Genomic DNA, 22,099 nt, shown 5'->3' with positions numbered 1-22,099 from the left:
CATGTCAGCATTGTTGGGTTGTGGTTCTGTACTTGAAATTGATCAAGACTAAAGTCTGAAGCAGCAGGCAGAATTTTAAATGAGTTGCAAGTCTTTAAACCCATAATATGGTTCTTGAATTTCAAGAACCTAGTTTCTGTGTAATATACTGATTGACTAGTTGAATCTAATTATACCTCATAACACATTCTTAATTAGGACTTGCTCTACCCTTGATGCTCTGACAAAACTCATCAGAAAGGCAAGGATCCAGCTCGGGTTATCAAACTCATCAATGAAGCTGTTAAAATGCACTTTGACTCGGATCAAGGTACTTGTATGTGTGTGGGTGTGGTTACTATTTTAACTGCTATTAATTCCTTTCCTTAGGGAATCCATTGGTTTGGAATATTTCTATCTCCTCAATCCTGAGTTTAAAATTTGAGCATGGTTCAATATTGCTGAATATGCACCAAGTGAAGTAAGTACAATATACGTACAGTTGATGACATAATATTCTACCAGCCTTCACATTTATGAGACAATCCTTGGACGTTAATACGTGATATAGGAACTGCTATAGACCTCTAGCTACTCAGCACCTGGTCTTCTTCATGCCGATTGCTATTAGCTCGTGTCAAATACATATCAGGTTTGACTAAAACAGGTTTTTGAATAACTGGTTTGATTATCATTTGTCGAGGTGATCCTGACTCTGCTCTGTCAATGGCCACAATGATGTTGATAGGTGGGTTATTGTGTTATTGAAGCACTTATATTACAAGCACTCGTACATCTTCAACGTGGCAGATATAAACAATGTGATCAAGACATTAGAGAGTGCTTTAAGCAACCAATTTTGAGGTGAATGAACTAAACATATAACAAAACCCTTACAGAGAACAGTCAGGACACTCCTTTGTTTACAACTCTAATATAATTAGCTTAGAAGACATCTAAACTGATGATAGTCTACATAGTCCCTCACAAAGTGTCCTCTAGAGAGAAGCTTTACTGGTTTTGTTCTCATTGTATAGGTTCAAACAGTATCCTTTATATCAACTTGTTAAAGGACAACAACAATTTATCAGTAGTGGACTTGAAAAGGAGTGTATAAAACATTCCAATTAGCATTATCTCTTTAAAAAATCATCACCAGGTCAGTCAGTCATTATATTGTACTAGCAATAATTTCATTCCTGTGTTCAGAGTATGAAAGTATGAGTGTTGAAAATTAGTATGTACTATACTGTGTCAGTATCAGAGTTTGAGTATTAGTATGAGTGATTCTGTGTACTATAGGTGACCTACTTCCACCTCCTACTGGCTGGTCAATGGGTCAGTGGTCATCTTTTCTCTTGCTAAGTCCCTCGCACAATCAACAAGAACAAGACACGAAGCTACAAAATAATGCAAGATTGTGTCAATGAGTTCACTGGTACACTGAAGAAGCAAGGTTAGGAGACACTTAGTAGTCTTCCAAATAAGGTAATTGTGCTTTATTTTAGAGTTAATATAGCAAATGCTGAGTTTTTTACTGAATCGAGGGGAGGAACAGTACAGAAGCTATAGCAATGCTTCGTAAAGTAACAGAAGATAAAAATGTAAAGAAATAGTGTTAGTGGGTGGAGTTTGATATTAACCACGCCTACTTTAAAGATATTATATCCAAGCTATGGAACATATGGCTGAAATATACCTTATACATCAAAGGAATAAACAAAAATATATTCAATGTTATCAAGAGTTGGCTGACAAACTACCTGGACCACCTACTGCTCTCCTATTGGGAGATGCCTAATGATATAGAAGAGGTATTGTTATAAAGATAGAGATAATAATTAAGTGTACCGTGTAGCCTGAACAAGCTCTGCTGATCTACGAAAAAAGCTTTGAAAAAAAATCCAACCGATGGCGTGTTAGCTAGTAAAGTAGGACAATTTACATCAGAACACACAAACTATAATAAGGTCAGGAATTCTTTAAAATATTTAGTAGACTTTCAAAGTTGTGTTCATTTTAACTAGGCTGTAAGTTATTATGAAAGCATCTCTCAAGTCAATCGATCATCCTAGACTACGATGTGATTTGGCATTACTTTATATGAAATTAAATAGATTTGATCAGGCAGAACGTATTTTTGTCATTGGCCTTGGATAAAAGAAGACGTGGTCAGAATCAGTGGATAGATGATGAAGAATTGATAGATGGATGGAAAATGGATGAATGGATGGACAAATGGACAAACAGGAATGATATATTCTTTTTTAGGAGAAGATGATAATATCCATTCCATGAGAGATAATGTCGTTATTGTCAATTGCTCACTAAATTGTATCGTAAAAAAAACTAAACGTCTTGATGATGTAATTAGGTGTACTTGAGAGAGAGCGTGGCATTCAAGCCAAAATTTTGAAAAGAGTATCTGTCCGAAGAACCTGATGCTGTACAGCGAAGAAAAAGAATTATTGTCAACGTAAGTCAAGCCCCAGTCTCTTTTTAATCTGTGTTATGTCTCTAGCTTATTACACCAATTAGCAGATGAAATTAGTAGGGGTGACCCCCAAAATTCCTCTAAAGCTGACCATACTATAAAGAGGGGAAGCGGAAATCTTGTCCTGAAAATACAATGGTAGGTGTGGTTGTCTTATACACTCTTACTAGTATTTAGTTTCGAGAGTCACTAGCACATTGGTACATGTCTTGTGGCCGGTTAGAAGAATGTGAACAAGAATGTATGACTCTCTTAAGAAAACCGACTCTGACAACGATGTCGCTACTGGAGTAAGTCAACCCTTAGTCAGGAGATATACAACATATCCATGTAATATATATTGGTATACAACAGTTAGATGTATACATGTACAGCATGTCATAGTTACAGTCACTGGTACAGTCATAGTACAGTCATAGTACAGTCATGTACAGTCAGTAGTACAGTCATAGTAGGATTATAGACTATTGGACATTAGTTAAAATTTCAAAGAGTTCTTTAGATTCAAGTAAATTTTGATTTATGATAACCTTCAATTTTGTACTAGGCCTGTAGGACAAGATATTATTTGCTTGTTATGTAAATTGTTTTCCACAGATTTTGGCTGAATTGTCATTGTTAAAGGAAAAAATTGATGATCCCGTGAAAAACTTTGGAGGAACTCTTGAAAAGAAAACCAAGTAAATGAGCTAACCACACCCACTTAGTTATAATTATTATTAACTTTAGCCTATTATGAAAGGATTGACTCGTTTAATTGATTTATTAAGAAGAGCGGGAAATTTAGAGAAAGCAGAGAGTTATTTAAAATTGGTAATTCTAATTTTACTAGACTCTCAGTGATAATTTTTTTTATTGTCCAGTCTGAGGATCATACTGCACGTTTTGGTTATGAAGCTGGACTGAATTACTGTAAAGGACTCTACCATCGGTGAATAATACTTGTCATATGATGATTGTGTGATTGTCCATGTGGTCTGGAGGTATAAAGGAGGACTCAGATTAAAGCATTATTATTTTTAATCGTGCTAGACGAGATTCTGATTGGTATGTCTACATGATGTGTGTCTGTACATGAAAATACAATGTTTTATAGGGGAGAGAAAGCAGGTTTTAATATGGTAGAAATTTCTTTAAATTTCGATGATGTTCTAGGTAAGACCACACCTATTGATTAATTAATTTCTGACCACACCCACATTAGGTGCTGAAAGTTTGAAAGGCTCCGATTCAGATATCAGGTAATACTAACTATTACTATGAATTAACTATTAAATGACTCCACCCATTCTTGTTATAGTACTGGTGGAAGCGCATCAGAGAAACTGGATTATGAAATAGTGGCTGCTAATATAGCTGAGAAATTGCTAAGAGTGAGCCCCACCTCCTTAAGAGAGCTATATTAGAACATTATCTTATTAGGACATTCATCCTAGTACGCCAGCTAGCAGTTTGAAAGTGAAAGTTATGGAGAATTATATTAATGGTGACACGTGCTAAACAAAATGTTGAGAAAGCACTAGCTAATTTCACTGAAATGCCTCCCCATGATGTAAGCACAAAGTACCCTCCATATTTGCATCCAATAGTTATATTCTCCTATTAGCGCGAGAGTATTTCCCTCGCTTGTTGGGATGGCAGTAGCTTATCTGATTCTCAAACAAGTTCCACGAGCTCGTAATCATCTTAAACAACTATGGAAGACCCCTTGGTTTGCTCAATATGCTGATGAATTAGAGAAGGGATGGATTTTTGTTAGCTGATCTGTACATTCAAGTAAGTGAGTAGTGTAATATTAAATGTATCTCCCTCTTCCTCCTATTTCACTCTCTCTCTTTCTCATTCCTACTCTCACCCACACAAGACTGGAAAGCATGATCTTGCTGTTGAACAACTCAAGAAGTGTTTACAATTCAACAAGGTAGACCCATAAATAAAATGTTTGCATCATATTTATTTCTTTATTACTAGTCATGTAGCAAAGCATATGAATATCTTGGATTTATAGATGAGAAGGAAACAAGCTTATGGTGATGCTGTTAACCATTATAGAAGTGCCTGGCTAAGTGGTCACATGACCAACCCAGCAGTGGGTAAGATGGCGTTACACAATAAATAACACTTCAGTTATTAAACTATCTTCTCTAATCTTAACAATCTAAGTGAAAACATTTGCCACACCAGACATGGCTACATTTCTTATCTCCTCCTCTTTCTCTTACAGGATATCGTTTGGCTTTCAATCTTTTAAAAAGTCGTCTTTATTTATCATGTATTGACGTCTGTCATGAAGTGCTCGAGAACTATCCCAAATTATCCACGTATTAGAAAAGAAATCCTCGAAAAAGCCCGACAATCTATTCGCATATAACAACTGTATATTGACAGGCACAGATCATCACTTAACATAATTATTATAGGCTCCAAATTATATTAATAATAATAGATAATAGTATAAAAATGAAATTTTAAACTGGAGAAAAAACAATGCAAAGTTTCAGTAAGATTAAAATATTGATAAACACATTCTTTAGTCGTTGTCCGTTAGCTAAAATAGATGCATTCACTTCGAGACTGGTATAGGGCATTGGTTTAAGAACTGGACGACTGTCAGAGTTTCCAATATGTTTGTACATGTCTTCTGGATCGACGCAGAATCTGTAGAGATATCGTTCGCCTCCCATCTTTTTCAAAGATCCCTCTGTCAGAATAATAGCGAAGAGATTGACTAAGACGCTCAGGTGTCATGTTTGCTCTGTGTTTTATGTTTCCCCCACCATATGGCGATTGCTTCAGGGTCGAGAAGATGAAATTCCAACTCTTGACGATTATTAGTCCATTCTATAAGCTCCCCTAATCTTTTCTCAGGATCCTCAAGCAATGCATAGAGAAACTGCCATAGTTGCATGCCTCCTTTCCTCTGTGGCATTCTATTGTCTTTCTCACTTTCTTCAACATCTTCTGGATCATGTTTTACAAGACCTATAGGCTTAATATCATCAGTAGCTGCAGCAGCCATGACCTTTTTTGTTGGTTAATGACTTCCTTGGGATCTCTGAAAATAATAATTATTAAGAATTTCAAAAACAGCTAACCAGACATTATATAAACATGTATAATATATATTATATCTCAGTGGTCCGAGGATAAATCTTCAGTTCATAGATCTTTGCCAAGACGCTCAATTTTTCACTTAAAAGAAAATCCATATCACTTTCTTTCCTTGAGGAGCAGTACATACCATCCGAAAGAAATTAGGATATGAGTCTATAATATATCAAATGACAGAGCTAGATAGCTGACAATTGTACTTTTCCTTACCAAGGGGTTGATATCAAGCATTAGAGTACCTTCTTGCATTAGTCTAGCTTTAATAACAGGTGCTATATGATTTTAGTCGTGTATTCCTCTCCTGTGAGTCACTACAGCCTTGTAGACTTGGAGGGATATACCAAAAGCAGACGTTAGTATAATTCTGGCTCCTACAGAATAAATACAGCTGTTACTTGGGCTAAGGCAGTCATTTTAACTAACAATATCAGTTCAAAGCTCTTGTGTTCTTTAATTCTTTTGAGCCAAATATCTTGAAAAGTACAAAATATAATGAACACAATATAAACTCATTTACTTTGGCTAATACAATGGAATTATCCACTTGTCTTGCAAAAAACCTTTCCTTCCCTAATAGAACAGATCAGATAATATATCAATATATTATATAATGTACTTTTGCTTCCACATTAACCAAAGTTTGAACACATCATTAACTCGTCCACATTGTATAGATTTGTCACCAGTATCATAACTAGTATCATAATTTTGTTTGTCCTTTTGAAAGAGGTAACTAGCTTTGTTGAATTGCAAGATGCCAACAGACCCTAAGAGAATAATTAAAAAAAAAAAGAGGGAAAAGATCATAATTACCTTTCGTTTAAGAACAATAGCTGAACATTGTTTGAGGGACTACTGTCGTCTTCTTGTGAAAATCCCATGTAATCGAGTCAGCTCTACAATATAATATATAACTCAGGGCCACAAAGAAATGATGAGATTACCTCTCTGAATTTGCCATAAGATGTCTGTGTTTTTCAGAAATCAGGCAAACACCTCCAAACGCAGCCTGTTATAAAAAAATTAAGTTCCATTCACTCTTATCTTCTCTTTCTCTCTCTTACATCAATGTGTAGCCACAAATCATGTTTTTTACAGACATCAGCAATTGGACCAATAGGATCATAAGCTCCAATTACAGTTGTACCAGAAGTAGCGACAAACAGCAAATGGGGCAAACCCCTATTTTTTCAATCATAATTATGTCAATTGAAATCAGTGCTAACTTTTTCTTTAGCTTCCTCAATTTTTTCTATCTAAATCCACTGGGTCCATTTTTTCCTCTATCACAAACAAGACAACATTACTAGTGTATGACATCATTACTAACTTGTCATCGCATTTAACAGCAATAACACTTTCTGTACCTAGTCCTAATATAATTGCTGATTTCTTGTTAGAGTAATGACTCTAGAATCAAAGATGGATTAACAGAAGCATTCTTTCTTTTTACACATACATGTTCGAAGCAAAGAATACTAATGTGGTAAGTGTGTATACCACGTTCCTTTGATTCAGGATATTTATAATAACGTGCCATCATTAAACCATATGTATTTGCTATAGACCCACCTAAGAAACAAAAACAGTTTATGTTTAAATTTAAATAAAAAATTAAATCTAAGACATGTTGGTTTAAAAAATTAAATTTCATTATATTCATTACACATCTAAATCTAAGACATGTTGGGCTTAAACAAAACTCATTACACACTAGAATATTCCACTTACTACACATTACTACACTATAATCTTTCTTCTAAAGACAATTTGTTATAAGGACATACTTAGAACCAAAACAGATTGCTTTTCTAGGTCATTTCATAGATACAATACCTGGTGTGAAAATACCATCTCCATCACCATTTGGCCATCCTACAAGTTCTCTCATCTTCTTGAGTATATATGGCCTCCATGACAGTAAAAAAAAAAAAAAAAACAGAGCCATTTCAATGTATACATCAATGTATGAACAGTAGAGGTCAACATTTGACCTAACAGTCCGACTTGATCTACACCACCAGTAAATAACTGGTTAAAACAATAGGGGTGAGCTAAAGAAAAAAAAAGCAAAATTGTTTCTAATAAACAATTGATGTGATTAGATAAAATGATTAATAACAAAATAACTATAACAATCTATTTTGACAGCTGCATGTAACAAAGGTCATAGTGAACTAATTAGTATTGTTTAATTAATATAAATCAGTGCTTTGGAGTAATATATAGCCATAATATTATGCAAGAGAAAAGCAAATTTAAAAAAAATTTGATTCTTAACAGTTATATTTTGATATGTAAAATAAATGATAAACTCAATGTTAACACTATCAGTACAAAACATCTCTGGGAAGTAGTGGTAATATAGGTTGTACTTACCTGTATGAACTGAGTATTTCAAACACTTTTACATTGTTCTATAATATCTTCTTCCTTGATCCCTTCCTCTGGTAAAGAGAGGTCAACCAGCTGACTAATTTCATGTGGTTGATGGAATTCCAGACTTTGCTGTGTTCTATCTTGATATTGGTGCAGATAGTCTTTAACTAGAACTGTCACAGCATCAAAGAGACTAGATAGATCTCTAGTGTAGCCATACTACCTTCTTGGTTGGCCATTTTTACTATGAGGAAAAGTGTAGGTTTATTACCCATGACTTAACCCCTAGTTAGGCTAAAAATACAAAATGAACCCCCTATTCATTACAACCTTGAATTTTAATAAAAACCCACAAATCGTGATCTTTAAAAATAATAAAATTTTTAATAAATTTTTTTGTCACATAAAGACTTAACCATTTTAGCCTGCATAAAGTACAATGTCAGGCAATCATGCCATGACGCACACATACAGTTCTTAAATATAAGTAACATAATTCTATTCCTTAATTATGATCAGAATTTAGGGATTCTTCAAACGTTTAATAATAAATAATAAAATTTAATTAAATTTTCACTGAGCTTTCATTGTAAGCATAATTCTATTAATGACGGAAGGTTTCATTGCCATACGAACTTCAACTGGGGATAAATTAGAATCAACAGAGTGAGAGGGAGAAGGAGAAATTGTGAGGGAAGGTGAGTGGAGGTGAAGATATAGCAGGTAATGATGTCTTCCCATCAAACTCTCATTGTCTGAACTACGTCCTGTTAAAATAAATACCAGTAGCTAATTGTTATGTATTTAATTCTAAATAAATTATATTCTAAATTGGTTTGAAAAGAATGATGCAGTAGGATATTCCCCAGAATGGAGGGTTTTAGTTTTTAGGGGAAACATGAAAGGGAAAAAGGACCCTTGAGTTTTGAGAAGGCTAATTATGTGGGAGTTTGCTGACTTAATTTAGTCTTTTTCCCCAGTTGTGATAGGCTGGACTAGACATAATTAATGTAAGTAGACTAGAACTGATATTCTGCTGTAACCATGATTAGAGTACTTACATTTGATGGTATCCTAGCATGATGAGCGTGTCGATGGGAACAGGGCCATTCATAGGACCATGACCGCGTGACCTTCTACTAACTACACTTCTCATGTCGTCGTCATCCATAGTAGGCCCATAATAAAATGGAGGGACTTGGGATGGATGTTCAGGAACATATTGCTGTTGGTAGGGATCCATCAAAGGAGATGGAGCATTGTGATGAGGTGTACTAGCATAGACAGGTGATGCTAAATGTTGTATACTACCTACAGGAGTTGGGTGCATACCATTGGCCGAGGGTGTCCTACTCAGGTGGGTAGTGCTTCCTCTAGGCATAGCGTTAGCTGATGAGGCTCTACTCAAGTGTGCTGTACTGACTGGATGAGGTGGTGGTAGGTGCATGGCACTGCCTGGAATGTAATTAGGAAGATATTGTGATGTTGCAGGAGGTGAAGAGAAAGGGAGTGGTCGATTAGCTGGATGTATGCTCTCTTAATTTGTTTCTCACCTGATATGTGACAAAATGTAGTATCTGTGTATGTCATATGACAATAAATGTGTAAGTGTATATGAGGAATTGTTTTACCATCTTTTTAAGACGGGGCTTAATAGCTAATTCTTCTGCCATGTTATTGGATGAATCTCGAAGTATAGTATTCACTGGAATACCTCGACCAACTCTACATGGAGGAGAGGAGGAGAGGGAGAGAGAGAGAGAGAGAGTAGGAGTTTTCAAAACAACCAACATTAAAATAACTTACAAATAAGGCAGTAGCACAATTTTCAAATTCATCTGACACGCAAATGTAAAGCACTGTGACCATTTTTGTCTTGTAAATTCATCACTTTGGATCAGCCATAAGCAACAGAGGATCACCTTGTGTTGGTTACCCTCAACTGCACGATGAAGCGCCGTGCGTCGATCTCTAATATTAACCAAACAAACCACACCTACACAAAACAGCACAAACAATCTAAACAGATATTTGCAGAATTCCATTACCTGACTGGGTACAAGGTCCATGTAGAGTAACAATATCCTGTTGCAATCTAGAATCATCAACAGCTACACCTTGACCAAGATAATGTACTCCCGCTAATAGAGCGATCAATCATCACTACTATATCAGTAATGGAGTTAGGATGATACATATGTTCAAATTGACTAAAGCTACTTGTCAACTGTTTTTTACTAAAAGAGGAAATACCAAAAATATAATGTAGTACACTTATTAGGGTATTGTACCTTCTAATGATTTGAGGATCCATAGCTGTGTGCGGACGAGGACGTTCTCCAATAGATTCTTGTCGTCTAAAACAACCATAGGGTGTTTCAGACTGAAGACTCTCTTCAAATGATGAATTGTAACCACTTCTTCGTCTAAAAAGGTTAAACAAATTAGTATTGGATAGAGTAATAACACAATGTGTACCTTTATGATGCTTAGGTAAGTTTCTGGATGTCCAGTCAATTTTCATATCTGCTGTGAAAAGACGAGCTGATTGTAACAAGAACTCTACACATCTGGTTTTGCGTAACGTGCTGCTATCATTAATGCGGTATCTCCATGTCCATCTCGAAGGTTGAAGTCACTTGGTCCCTAAAGGACACAATATATTAAAGACATAAACATTACTCAGTACCCTTCCATAAGGATCTGAATTCTTTCAGTGTTTTTTGGTCTTGTAAAGCTTTTACAATTCTGTTTGAGGAAAGTATCTTTATTATATTAAAGAAGGTGTGATAAGTATTGTGTGATGTGTTCTGCTCCTATTTCTAACTGACCGTCCATTTGTTCTTTACTAGTCTGCTCTCTAGTAGAAATTGGATGCCACAAAAACAGGACAACTCAACAATTGTCCCGTTGGAAATCAGGAAGTGTGGTGACAGCTCCATTATCCAACAGTAACCTAGTAAAATTGTTCATACCATGTGTGTGCGTGTGTGATGGACACTCACTGAAACTACTTTCATGTAACCTTGAGAACAGCTAACTCTAGCGGTGTCACCCCCATTGCATTTTTCTCATTGACACTCAAATAAGTTTGTTAGGATCAACAGTCTGTCCTTGAGTTGGATGACAAAACTTTAGGAGAAATCTAACAAATTACTTTGCCATTAAATAGAGAGGGTAAGGATGAGAGAACTAACTTGACGATTTCTTCGTGTCCTCCTCTTGCTGCTTGATGTAAAGGTGTGGACAATTGAGTCGATGATATCGTACAACATTACCACCATGCTGTATAAATAAAAATGTAAAAATTTACACATACCTTTCATCTTAGCTGATATTATGACAGTAACACACATCCATTGACAAAAATAAATACCTCATATAAACATTTTGACTACTTCAATATACCCTAATCCAGCTGCTATATAAAGTGGCCATTCTGACATCTCGTTCTATTGTAAGTAGTACATTCAACAATAGACACATCAAGTAGATATACTCACAGTAGGATTGACATATCTCCATTCTCTACTAGTTGATACAGAAGATTTTTGTTCTCCTGTACAGCTACTTCAAACAAAAAATGGATTGACAATCTCCTGCTGTCGTCTGTCAAAAAACAATACAAATCATAGACTTTGTACTAATGGAATTGCAAGCACAATAAAAGCTTGTACCTAAGGTCAAAGGTCTATAGGAACATCTCATACAAGATGACCTACTAAAGGTGACCTACTGGATCATTACCATATCATAATGGCTATTATAGTACAAGTTAATTAAATTCAATACTCTTAATTTCATTAGTCAATTATGAGTTATATACTAACTTTTGCATGGCATCATTGAGAACTTTGACAATATCCATACGTCCATTTGCCTCCGCTTGAGTCTTGAGGCCAACTGTAGTCCAGTCAACCCTTTTGAATGTGAGACTAAGATCCTCACAAACATTCTTTATGACCTCTAGCAGCTGCATAATGTATAGGCAACCAGCTTTGGTTATCTCAATGGGGATGGGCTCCAGAAATAGAGAGGGAAAACAACAGTCTTATCTTCTATGTTAATAATATGTCTTACTCGAGTAAAAGACGCAAGACAGTCACACCTTCCATTTTCTGCTGCCATTGTTACTGCAGTTTTAAGAGTTTGTTCATGAGTGTGGTGGTATAATTGGTGAGCCAACGTTTTCATTAAAGACAGGTTCAGGTGGCTATGAAGGAGACCCATACAGTGTTAGCATGTTAAGGTAACTAGCTGACTCATTGCGTGACATTACATGTAAACAAATTGACAGCATGTTTACAAATAACTTTAATATGGTGTTTACAAGGAAACAGCTTATGTTAGCAGAATTTTTTCCAATAATATTTCTCACCTTGTTTTGTCTAAAATCAATAGGGCAACCCTGTTGTGTTAAGAAGTGCTCTTACAGTGGTAATTGATTACCAAGGACAGCCTTCATCAACAGAGTGAAACCATCCTTAGTGATCAGATAAAATATCAGTAGAACTCAATTTCACTAACATTTAATGTGCCCTGAAATACAAACAGTATTGTATAACTGCTTTTACCATAAGCTATAAAACTTACTTCTGCAGCATTTTGAGCCAGTGTTTGATTCTCTCATTAATATGGTGAATAAGAACACGATAGCATTCTAGGGGGGGGTATTCTACTTTGTCACTTCGCTGAGCCAGATAACTTGGAACACATTTAGTGAAATCTTCCTGATTAGGATCAGCACCTCTTTCCAAGAGAATGCTAAAAAAAACAATTAACACTAAATGAAAATTCTTGATAAAATAAATTCATTAGTTCAATTATCTTTACAATAACTACCTAAAAATTGATTAAAAAAACATTATATTAATTACCTGAGTAGTTGAGGATGGTCATGATATGAGGCATAATGTAATGATGTCCAACTCAACAGACCATCTGTGCTGTTCACACCTGCTCCAAACACACATACCAACAATTCTACTATTTTCTCGTTGCCTATCTTTGCAGCAAGACCACAAGGAGTAAGCCCCAGTTCATTAGGTGATTTTAATATCCCCTTGACGTGTATTCACGAGATAAAATAATTGAGGCAAACAAGAAAGGCCTAAAAAGAGAAGATGAAGAGAGAGAGAGAGAGAGTGTGTTATGTACCTCCTTGAACTGCTACATGTACTAATGTGTTTGCCTTCATCATCTTTTTTCTTTATTGACATCAAATGTGTACATCTGTGGAGAAATCAATGGTCAAGAAGTCATGTGATTGCAATGATACCTGTAACATTATGACCATCTCATAGAGACCTTCTGGAGTAGATGCATGATAGAATATTGATTTTTAATATCTTTAGTAAGTGGCAAACCAGTAGGCTATAGGAAGGAAGGGAGAGAGAGAAAGAGAGGAGGATCAGGAATAGATGTTCAGTGAAAAACTTACAGGATTTTTGCTAAATAGTTTACTGCTTAGTCCTTTGATCTGTTTGCGAATTTGTTTTAACGAGAGTCGGGAGAGAAGCATACAGACAGGGATCTCGGTCTTAAAGAGAGAGATTTTGAGGAGGGAGGAGATGTGAGTAAGAAAGACATTCAACAAATAGTACAAATGACCTTGTTCTTATAAAAATGCAGAGTGGCTAGTTAGCTAAAATAACAACATTGTTTCTATTTCAACTAAACTGTTGTAATAATAACAGATCAGCAGTACATGTAACACATGACAGTTAGTGTCAGTTTAATATATAACATACATACACTATATAACATACACACAATATATAAGCAGTACACATAATATATAACATACACACACAATATATAACATACACATAATATATAACATACACATAATATAACATAACACACATATATAACATACACAATATATAACATACACACAATATATAACATACATACAATATATAACATACACATAATATATAACATACATACAATATATAACATACACATAATATATAACATACACATAATATTTAACATACATACACATAATAACATACACAATATATAACATACACAATATATAACATACACACAATATATAACATACACAATATATAACATAAACAATATATAACATACACAATATATAACATACACACATAGATAATATAACAATACACACAATAAATAACACACACCCAATATATAACATACATGTACAGCTAATGAGTGCATTGTTGTTGTTGTCTAATGACTATGCCACTGGAAAACTATAACTACTTTGCTATCAGTTTAATGATTGATTTGTTGTACCTCTGTTAATTTTATTATTATTCAAATATTGGTCAATACTTTGGGCTGCAGTGTAATTGTAATTATGACTGATTTGTGGGTATGATCTCTCGTATCAGGAGATCACCAAGTGTACAATATTGGTCAAAACATTCAAAAGAAAGAGGCTTCTGTTTATAAATAGTACATTACATTCAATCTTGAAGTCAGATTATAAAGGTATCATGTTTCACTGGATAGTAGTAGCAAGGATGGCTTGGACTATCCTACCTTCTCTACCACCCCTAGATACTAGTAGTACTTTCTTGGTAATATCAAAGCTGGTGTTTCTGAGTGTTTCAGGTTACAGGCTCATGTAACAGCTGAAAGACTTTTCAATCAGTCAATCAGTTATCTAAATACATCATAGATGAATAACTATCATTATTGGTAATCTATTAGTTTTTTTTTCTTTTTCTACTTCATAATTATAATTCTTTGTCATTTGAGAGTTGACAAATTAAATTAAAGACTCTATACTGTTTGTGGCATCTTTTGTGGATAATATATTATTAGCTTAATTCTCTCACCATGACTATCTTTGGGTTGTCCATAAACCATTTTGTGGAATATGCTTTATAAGCAGCTGGATACTACCCTCTGAGTTTAGTGCACAAACTAAATGAGCTAATGTGACATTACCCAGGAAATCTTGAGTTGAAAAAGAGGATATATATATATATATATAGAGAGAGAGAGAGAGAGAGAAGAGAATACATTAATATGTATAACAAAATTCAATTACATGTGCTCCCAGGTGAGTAATCTTTCATTGAGAAAAGCTTCAAATGGTGCTAAGCTTTGACTAGTCAGTAAGAGCTTACAACATCATATCTGGTCCCCTCCATACCATTCATTTGATAGAGCTCTACAAAAGCTCGTTTATTTGGCCAACAACTGCGGAAGGGAATCACAGCACTGTCCACAGTAAAAGGATGTGATGCTAGTTATTAGGCCCAGAATACATGCAGACTGTTAGCCTGGTTATGCACCAACGACTGGCTAGAGTATCAGATCCTCCTGGTGGTCGTGGTGGCTCTGACATTATATTAGCGAGATCATGTATAGTGGATCTTTAAGAAGAAAGAGGAGACTAGTTATAGATATAGACTGTTACACAATACAGACACTAACAAGTTTTAAGCTTACTTATTGGCGGACGCAGAGCTTCTTTTTAAACTAATCGAGGCAGTACGGGTTAGATTCAGACGAAATAGTTACTAACTGGCTTTGAGAAGCCTTTGATGGCAGCTATGAACATCAGGTGATTGGAAAGCGTATTTTCTTGTTTATATTATCATAAGTATGGAGTGGGCAGGCAACCACAATTAAAAATAATATTCCATATCGGTTAAATAAACACTATTAATAATTATTACTTGACATACCATAACAGTCACACAAACTTCACTTAACATTCTTTTGGCAATCACCTAGGTAACTAAAAGTACTCATCACTATTGTCCACTTCTTTCACGAAGTAATGCTTCCACTTGCACTCGAGCTTGTAACTTGGGTAGCTTTTCCTTGGTAACGAATTCTTCTAACTCCTCCCTTCCCCTCAAGCAGCTCAGCAACTCTAAATACCAAAATCATTCTAAAAAGAATTACAAATCTATTACAACAAACCTTGGCCCAACTTCATTCACAAGAGCTTCATTCCTGCTAATAAAAACTGACCATTGCCTTTATCCCTCCGCCCACTGTAACAAATACTGTAATACCCTATAGTTGTAGCTGTAGAAAGGAGTCATAAGAGACCACACCCCACTCACCTAACTACTCAATTCTGAAGCTACGATATTCATAAATCATTATCACCTTCCTCCTTATGCACTATAGCTAAAGGATCTAGTGGTTGAGAATGTAAGTGACGAAATGCTTATCAATTGAGCTAGTTCTCTTAATTGAGTTCGTATAACCTTTTGTAAAGAAAGCATGTGTTATATATGTCATATAGATTAATACCTTTGCAGATGACGTTGAGTTTTAGTAGCGATCTATGCATCACAATGGTCATCTAAAACAGTACTGAGAGGAGAGAGAGGAGGAGGAGAGATGAGGGAGGGGAGAGAGGAGAGGAGGGGAAGAGGAGAGGAAGGCTAAGAGTGAGGGAGGTGAGGATTCAGGGAGAGGAGGAGGGGGGAGAGGGACACCTAAAGGAAGAGAGATGGTGGGGGGGGGGAGAAGGGAGGTGAGGAGAAAGCTAGAGAGACGAGAGAGAGAGAGAGGGAGAGCACTAATTTTACTAATTTCATAATTTATTACATCAATAACTTTTAATTCCTTCTCAGTTCGAGTACATTTAGCTAAATAATGATGACTCTATTACCCAGCCACATAGAATAACAAAGTGATGCCTTTTTTTTTAGCTCAGTGTGCAATAGCTTGATACATTGTATATCACTAGATTACTAACATGTGTACCACAACAATATTGGAATCTATACCTAGACAAAATAGGAAGTTGTAACAACAAGTATGATGAGTATAAGTACTAATAATAACTTATAAAAAAAGATCATCAGTTATTTCTCCTAAAAAAACAAAACCTTCAATATCAACAACTCTCACTTGACCACAAAAATCATCTTGCAATCCTCGTGAACGGACCTACAAAGAATTCATAAAACAGAAAAAGAAACACACTTAATACCTCTTCTAATTCTTCTGATGAAGGATCTAACCATCTAGGTGTCATGCTCTGTGTTGCCGTATACACTCATTACATCTATCTTCAATGGCTGTTATCTCATCTTGAGTTAGCTTGGGAGTAGACAATTCGATAAAAACCATTTGCGTATCCTTCCAATTGCTACGTTCCTGTAGTTTAATAGTGTAATATAATTATATGCTATAACATGTTAATTATGGATTGTATATATCTTTGTATATTGAAATTAAAGTTTCTAACAAATTCTATCCAAAGATTTTATTGGAGATATTGCAAACATTTGAATGCATGCAAACAGTGACTTTAATTTGGATTCATGGAATATGGAATGAGATGATGAACTAATAGCATAATATTGGTATCAATAACTTGCCATGAGGTAGTAGGTTTTGTAACCAAACATGGAGTCTGTAATACAGTTATAAGGTGTTGACCTACACTAAAAATGTTATATAGCTATTAATATAGGGAAGTTCTACCTGAGTGTTGCTGCTATAGATCATGTCTTCTTGTCCAGTCTAATTCTAACTTGACTTCTTGTCCAACTGTTAAAGGTTGAGTCACAAAATGGACTGCTTGACCCCTTCTTCTCTCAAATCGCAATACTTCAATGTCCTGCAATTATATATACATATATATAGAAAGAAGAGACAGAGACAGAGAAGAGACAGAGAGATGTATTTAACATGTTTCTGTTCTAAGAAAAAAATGTGAACATCTGTGTAGGGTATAAGACTATGTACTGATATTTAGGTACTACCTTGCCACGATCATCAGGCTGTAGATAAAGGAAAAATATGTTACAGACTCCATCAACCAACTCCACCCACCTGTCTCCTCTTCTGGAAAGAGGATTGTGTCTTCAAGAATGACTTCAAATCACTTCTATGTCTCCATGTTTGCTTGTTGACATGACACTACTTTGGTGGTAAATTGACGAAGATACGAGTCTTTTTGACATTTGAACGACATGTTTGGGGATGTGCTGAGATGGACCTGAGCCACGCCCCCTATAATCTAAGCATGGCAGAATTGTGTACATAGATTAAATGAGGGCAATTTGTAGCTCTTTCCTGCTGCGATATTAGCAATTCCAAGATTTAAAGAGCTAATAATAAGTCATAGTCAATGGTTAAAGACACCCAAACGCAAAAGCCAGAGAATCGACCAATTTATAGCTGCGCATGCGCAATAAAGTTATTAATTTAGCGGTCCCGCGAAAGAGAACTTGTGTCAAGTTTGTGAACTTTCTCTCTCCCAATATCAAGGGTTAGATTGAAAGGGATGGTTGCAGACAGATCTAACCAAGACAACCACTAGTAAAGGATGAACTTGGAGAAAGAGTACAGAAGCTATTTCAAGACTTCCTAGAGATGTGAGTAAGACCTCCTCACACCAGCCCACCCTGTATTACCCACCTCTATATAAAATCTTGTCTTTCCCAGTTGTGACAGAAAGATGGAGAGTTAAAAATCTAGCTGATGCCAAAGAGTTAGGCGGCCAGAGAGAAACACATTGACTGTTAGTTTCAGGATTGTAGAAGAACACTCAACTCGACTAGCCAATGTTATCCAGGAATATTATTATCGGTACATTCTCTAGATCTTTCTATTATATTGTCATTCCTCTACAGAGTATTTCCTTATCTGTGTCGTGCTATAAGAAACTTTGCCCGGGATCCAAGCTGAAGTCACTGTTGAAAAGGAATATTACGTAGCTTTTGTTGATCGTACCTACACGACACAAGTAAGTCATGTGATGTATCATGTGACCAACCATGATATCTTTATTAATGAATATCTAGCAACTTTACATGTTACTCATCCATATATAAATCATGTTACAATCATGTGATAGGGTTCGTGAAACTGACACACAAACAAAAGTGGGTACTCTATTAAGAATAAGTGGTCAAGTCTGTACGCACACATCCAGTCCATCCAGAAACTAGTGTCAGGAACATTTATGTGTTTGGAATGGGCAGACTATCATTGCAGATGTAGAACAACACAGTTTAAGTATGCTCAGGTAAGCTATGGATCTTTAAGAGGGTTAAAATATTTAAGGTTACGTTCACTTTAGCCTACAGCTTGTCGGAATCCAAATTGTTCCAATAGAAAGAGATTTTTATTGGACATTAGTGCCTCAAAATTGTTGACTTTCAAAAATAAGTGTTCAAGAGAATCAGAAAGAATTACCAAGAGGAAGGTGTTCCTAGAAGGTAATACATATATACAGTTGTCAATATGCTCATGATTATCACTATGATAGTCCACATGAAGACTCTATATATTGTTGACATTACTAAATTGATTATTAGAATTAATATCAATTTTATTGATTTATAAATTTCATTTTATCTTTAAATTAGTTTGGAAGTCATTTTACGTGCTGGACGAGCAGTTGAAATGGCACAAGCTGGGATAAATGTGATTTCAATTGGTTTATTAATAGTAGTGCCTGATGTTCTCACAGATCCAAACAACTGGAGTAGTGCAAGACAACTGGCAACTCGCGTCAAAATCTGGTGAAGGATTTGAAAATGATGGCGTTAAAAGGTCTAAAGATGCTAGGAGTCGAGACTTGACTTGATTTCGTCTGGCCTTTTTGGCCCCTGTTCTGTAGTAGTACCAACTGAAAAGCCAAGGTTAAATAGTGTACCAAAATATACATTGTTATACTTCTTGTGAGAAATATAAGTATCTAGTTAATAATATAAACTGAGGGCATTCTACTAGACATTATAACTTAGTTCCATTCTCCTTGTGTTAGTTTGGTGGTTAGATTTAAATGCAGAAGGAGTTACACGCTGAAATGATTCGTGATCACATGACTGAAGAGGAATGGGAACGTGTCTATACAATGAGTCCAAGACAAGAACCTATACCAAAAACTTATATCATATCTATTTTCTACTATCCATGGCAACGACGAAGTCAACCGTGGAATCTTGCTAATGTTGTTTGAGGAGTACCCAAAACACTACAGAAGGAACCCACCTTCGAGGAGACATCAAGTATGTGTAGTAGGGGACCCCAGTACAGCCAAGAGCCAAGTGCTAAAGTAAAATATTTATTAAGTGTTCCCTGATATTGTCCTCATAGGATAGTAGAGGCAGTTTACACCACGTGCTGGTTTAATACCAGTGGTAAAGCATCTAGTGCAGCTGGTCTCACTGCAGCTGTAGTTCGTGATGAAGATCTCAGGAATTTGTGATTGAAGCCTGGTGCACTCATGTTAGCTGATAATGTAAGATAAGATAATAACCTGCCACTGTTAGAGCCAGCAGTCCCTGCAATCACTTGTACATACTATGTATTAATGTGTAGTAATAGATTCCTGCATGTTAAGGATCAGATTTAATTTATCAATTTAAATACAGTTCTTCTTACTTTATTAATTGTGACTATCAGATATTACATAGTAGTAGTGACTGATATGAGAGAGAGAGTAACGGATTTTCTTTCCACAGGGAGTATGTTGTATTGATGAATTTGATAAGATGGATCCTCGTGATCAAGTAGCTATACAGGAAGCTATGGAACAGCAAACTATTTCTATTACTAAAGCTGGTGTTAAAGCTACTCTAAATGCTCGTACTAGTATTTTAGCAGCTGCTAATCCATTGGTGACGATACGAGAGAAGCAAACCATTAAAGGTTGAGCTCATTTAAATATTACGATCTACTGTTTTATTTGGTTGTTAACTTTAGCAAAATATTAATATGAGTGCCCCCATTATGTCACGATTTGATTTGTTCTTTCATATTAATTGATGAATGCAATGAGGTAATCATTATTTTAAGGAACGTGTACATTACATGTATTGTTTTAAGGTGAACTGATTATGGCTATTGGCAAGACGTATTGTGATCTTCACAGTCGAAAAAGGAATCTGTAGATCGTTTTATACATTGGTATGTCACATGATCATTGTATGGTGATCAACATGATAGACTCTGTTCGTTATAGGATGAAATACAACGTTATGTTTGTTTGCAAGACAGTTTTAAACCCAAGGTAAATGACAACAGTTGATTGCACTGGATTTATTAATCTGAGTCTTACTGACTAAATGTGTTTTTAGATTTCTCCTGAGAGTGCTGAGTTCATGGTCAGTCAGTACAAAAAGTTAAGAATGAGAGATACATAGGTAATTTGTAAGGAAATTACTTGCACTTTTACTATCTGTCTTGCAGACCAGGAGGAACTAAGTCGTCATGCGAATTACAGTACGACAGTTAGAAAAGTATTGATTCGTCTATTGAGGCAATGGCACGCATTCATTGCTCAGAGAATGTTTTACCTAAACATGTCCAAGAAGCAGTTCGTCTGCTCAATAAGTCTAGTATACGTGTTGAAACACCTGAGATTAATTTTGAAGCCGATGAACCTCAGCCACTCCCACCTGATGAGGAGTGTGTGACTAATGGTCATGTGACCAATGGACATACAAATGGTGACGTTAGCGAAGATGGTTCCTGATAAAACCAGTTAAAACCACTGCAAAGAAAAATCAAAGTAAAAATATGAACAAGATCGTACTATTGCCAATCTTCTGATACTGCATTTAGGAAAAACTAGAAGAAACAATAGAAGATGGTTAGCTATGATAAACTCGTTTTACTTGTTTATCAAACTTGTTTATCAAAACCTGTTTATAGGTGAGAAAGGTCAACCGAGAAAGAAGTGATTTAGTGAATTGGATATTGGGTGAAGTGGAAGATGATATTGAAAGTGAACAAGATCTCCTTGAGACTAAGTTACTTGTAGACATGGTCATTGATCGACTTGTCCTCATGTAAGTAGTGCAATTGCATAACCATACTGTCAATGTTCCACTGAACATTTTATTTAGTAATAATAATTCTAAAAGCAATTTATTAGTTATTGTGTTCTAGTCTTTTACTAGCCTCATACCATTCCTTAAGGTCTGGGTATGAGTCTACATCATACATCATCTTATCTTATTTGTCATAGGATCGTGTGTTACTTGAAGTTCGAGAAGAGGAAGAACAATGGGATGTTGATGAAGAGCCCCCAAGAAAGAAGAGGATGATCCTATTTAGTAGTTCATCCAAACTATGTAATTGAAACATAACTATGCAAACTGATAGTTATTTTTCCAAAGAGAGTTAAGTCTTCACCGAGTAATAGATCTAATGTGT

The 22,099-nt window shown here is 35.6% G+C and overlaps 3 pseudogenes; 1 reads left to right on the top strand and 2 right to left on the bottom strand.

Moving 5' to 3' along the window:
- Positions 1 to 5,507: 5,507 nt before the first annotated feature.
- LOC121366230 lies at positions 5,508 to 9,134 on the bottom strand (annotated as a pseudogene).
- A 1,391-nt stretch (positions 9,135 to 10,525) lies between these two features.
- On the bottom strand, positions 10,526 to 17,903 carry LOC121366228 (annotated as a pseudogene).
- A 51-nt stretch (positions 17,904 to 17,954) lies between these two features.
- LOC121366231 lies at positions 17,955 to 21,732 on the top strand (annotated as a pseudogene).
- Positions 21,733 to 22,099: the final 367 nt, after the last annotated feature.

The sequence above is a fragment of the Gigantopelta aegis genome, unplaced genomic scaffold (assembly GCF_016097555.1).
Source record: "Gigantopelta aegis isolate Gae_Host unplaced genomic scaffold, Gae_host_genome ctg5047_pilon_pilon, whole genome shotgun sequence".
Lineage (NCBI taxonomy): Eukaryota > Metazoa > Mollusca > Gastropoda > Neomphalida > Peltospiridae > Gigantopelta > Gigantopelta aegis.
The sequence above is the reverse complement of the archived record's forward strand: the minus strand, read 5'-3'. Positions and strand labels throughout refer to the sequence as shown.